This window comes from Diceros bicornis, chromosome 3, assembly GCF_020826845.1.
Source record: "Diceros bicornis minor isolate mBicDic1 chromosome 3, mDicBic1.mat.cur, whole genome shotgun sequence".
Taxonomy (NCBI): Eukaryota; Metazoa; Chordata; class Mammalia; order Perissodactyla; family Rhinocerotidae; genus Diceros; species Diceros bicornis.
This window is the reverse complement of record NC_080742.1, coordinates 51,236,668-51,240,362: the sequence shown is the minus strand read 5'-3', so window position 1 is coordinate 51,240,362 and position 3,695 is coordinate 51,236,668. Positions and strand designations below refer to the sequence as shown.

The window sequence follows — 3,695 nt, the reverse complement described above, 5'->3', positions numbered from 1 at the left end:
AGACGAAGCCAGTCATAGGCTGTGCTGGAATATTTTTCCTATACAGAAATTAATGTACTTCAGCTGTACATCAACACCCTAGTTACAAAACATCACCTCCACACCTACTTATTTTTAAAACAATACCGAAATGTCTTTGTTCTCTGCAATTCCCTCTGGGTAAGAAAGGCCATCAGAGTAAACCCAGAACCATAGGTGATCATAACTCTCTCCTTTACCTTTGCTTTGGTTTATATTTATCTTCTTAAAGTTTGTTCATTCATTCAACAAGTATTTAATAAGCACCTACTATGTGTCAGTCCACAAGCTGGTTTGTTCCCTAGATATTGTCCCTTTCCTCATGGAGCTAATAATTAATAAGAGAGATGTTAATCTAACAACCACAAAAATTAATTTTAAGTATAATCTGTGTTAAGTGCTGTGAAGAACACGTACTGAATGTTACAAAAGTAAAAACCAAGACACCTGACCTGGGGGAATCAAGGAAGTTTCCACAGAGAAAATGGGATTTGACGTAGATCTGGAAGGGTAGAGAAAGAATGCAGGAGAGTGTTTCAGGCGTTTGGAACAGCATTTACAAAGGCCCTATGGCTGAAGCACAGGGCTGGGAATGACAGCAGAAGATGAAGCTGCAAAAGTGGTTATAGGATATATAATGCAGAGATGTGTAGCCAGGTTAGGGATTTGGAGCTAAACCCTAAAACATCATGAGACCAGTGAGGGGTTTTAGATAGGACAGGAATATGATCAGTTTTCTATATTGAGAAGATCATTCTAGGTAGTATTTGGAACGGGGATGGGGGTAAGAGGAAGAGTGAATGTAGAGAGACTAGTTAGGAAGCTATTACAAATGTTTGGGCGGGAGATGATGGTAACTGGCCTAGGGTGTTGGCAATGAATGTGGAGAACACGGAAAGTTTTGAGAAGTATTTAGAAAGCAAAATTGACAGTCATCATTAACTATAAGTGTTTTGCTTGGTAGTAATTTCAGAAGAGAAGAATATTATACTTATAAAGCCTGAAAGGTAGCAAGTTAGAATGCGAAAAGCCTGGGATATGACTCAATTTTTAGCTCTGCTGCTCATTAGCTGTAGTGTTCGATCTGTTATTTAACCTCTCTGAGCTTTAATTTCTTTGTTTATAAGTAACCCATGTTAATGTCACTCTATAAACTCAGGTGTGCAAGAAATATCTTGACTTTCTTTAACTCAACCATCTGGCTCTGGTTCTCCATTTCACCTGACTTGTGGGAAATTCAATCTTAGTTATTCCTGGGGCTACCTCTGCTGTGGCTGGGCAAAGGTCCTGCAGTGTTACGTAGCGCCAAGGCGCCAGGGAGGCCTTAGATTATCAGATAACAGTCTATCCTAGTTACTACCAAGCCACGCATTGTTTCAGAGTCAGGGCTCCGACACTTTCGTGCCTTGTGGGGAGAAAAGGAATCTTCGGCCAAGCCCAGAGGTCATTTGCCAAAGGTCAGTGTTCTAAGGGTACCACCAACCCCATAGGCCTCCCAAGGCCCTGGGCCTGCCAGAAAATGAAATGCAGCTACCCACTCCCTTCAGGCAGGGCTGAGACAGAGGAGTGGTATACAGCCAAGACAAACTAGCCAGCCTGCAGTCAGAAGGGGGTCTGGGACTCAAATATAAACTCATGTAAAGACTTTAAGCTGGTGCATCCTTGCTGGGGGGCCCCCAATTTTTTTCTACCAGGCAGAACAAACCTTTGCTGGCCCTTTTTGGAGGACTCACATACCTTCCACCTGGGGAATCTTTTCTTTCCATCAATGACTTCTCAAAGGCACCCTCTTCTTTCAATCCTTCTTGGACACCTCAAATACTATCCCTATTAATGATCTCACAATGGGTAGAACAACACCTTCTCAGGGTAGGTGGGAGGTTAACATGAGTAAATCTAATTAAAAGTCTGACATTGTCATTCTCCTTCTCTTAAGATCCTTAAGATCCTGCAAAGGTAATAAGTTTCAAAAAACAGGAAAAAAAATGTTGAAGACAAAACAATGTACTGAAGATGGTATCTAGAAAGGCAGAAGGACGTTATAACTCAGCTGAGCGCAGTGGCCACATGAACATAGTATCGTGGGACAGAACCACAAGAACCAAGTGAACAGGATCCTGTTAAGGCTGAGGTTAATTTCTACCAGTCGGTGAAGCAGCAGTTGTTAAAAGAGGAAGTTCAGTAAGGACTGAGTCCGGGCACACATAGGGTTAATCCTAACAAGGAAACACAAGAAGCCAAGGTAGGGTAAGGAAGAAGGAAGAGCAGGGCTGTGTAATTTCTCCCCAGTAAGTATCACTCTTTCCTTGTGTCTCTAAGCACAGTAGTTTCTTTCCACACTCCAATATCTAGTCAGATTTTTCTCCATAGCAGTTTAAACCCAATATTTATAGTCAGGGAAGCAAATTATATCCTTAGGTTGTTTTCAGACTTTTTCAGACTTGTTTTGAATTCTGGATGTTCTAGTCAATTCTCAAGTTTCTACCTGGGAGTTGGAAAGAGAACTGCAGGGGTAAGAGGACCACAGCTAAGATGAGAGCTGGGCCTGGGGAATTAACTGAGATGCAGGGACTGGCCTCCACACCCTCAGCTCTAGCCATAATGAGCCACTGTGCCAGGATAATGTTTTTTAAATAGTGTCTCATAATCTTCCTTTCCTTCTCCCTATCCCTTCACCATCCACAGTGTTTTCCTTTTTCCCTATTCAAGAAAAAAATCAGAAATATCACTAAGTCTCCTGGCTTTGGTTTCCAAAACCCTAACCCCACTGAGATTAAGCTAACTGTCACTGAGTGAAACATCAAGAGAAAGAAGTATGACTATTAAGAATGCATTTAGCCCAACAAACAGTGGTTTAATAAAGAGGAGTTTCTTTTTCTCATACAACAGGAAGTCCTGAGGTAGGGCTTTGCTTTTGGAGTCCAGAGGCTCTTTGAACATCAGAGTGTGATGTCAGAATTCAGGGTCTGCATCTCTGAATTCTCTCTACCTTCCCATCACAGCTGTGAGATGGCTGTAGCAGCTCCCGGCATCACATCCCCTCACAACCATTTCTGCAGGGGAAGCAAGACGGGTGTAGCACATGCTGTCAGTACCCCATTCATATCCCAGCGGCATGTACCACTTTCATGAATGCAGGCTCAACCTCAAACTGTAAGAACCCTCCCCCCATCCCCCACCCCCACACAAACACACACTCCTTGCCCGAGACACTTCCCCACTCCCCTACCAATGTTTCCTAGGAACATCTCCCAAATAAACTACTGACGCTCAAATCCTTGTTTCACAGTCTAATCCTAGGGAAACCCGAACTAGGACGGGGAAGAGTGACAGCAGCAAGCCAGTCTCTCTCTTCCCACTGCTCTCCGTGGGACTAGAGGGGGATTTTCCCAGAAGCCCTCTGCAGACTCCCCTTACAGCCTATTGGCCCAAACGGGGTCACGTGGGCTCCCTCCCTCGGCCCATCCGAGAGGCTGCGAGAGCCGGCGCCTGCGGAAGATGGGTGAGAGATAAGGGCTTAGCCAGGATATTAGTTGGGGTTCAGCTCCGTGACAAGGGACAGAAAACCCCAAGCAAGAATGACTTAAACGAGGGAAAAGTGTATTTTACTCTCTCACATAAAAACTGAGAAGTGGTCGCTGCATGTTGGTTAGAGGACCGGGCTTTTGTTGCTCCAC

General features: G+C 44.1%; 1 long non-coding RNA gene across 1 annotated transcript; it reads right to left on the bottom strand.

The window, feature by feature from the left end:
• Positions 1-2,847: 2,847 nt before the first annotated feature.
• On the bottom strand, positions 2,848-3,349 carry LOC131421964 (uncharacterized). Its single transcript, XR_009224008.1, has 2 exons — positions 3,248-3,349; positions 2,848-3,071 (listed from the first exon to the last, which is right to left on the bottom strand). It is a non-coding gene; the product is annotated as an uncharacterized LOC131421964 (long non-coding RNA).
• Between the last annotated feature and the right edge of the window lie 346 nt (positions 3,350-3,695).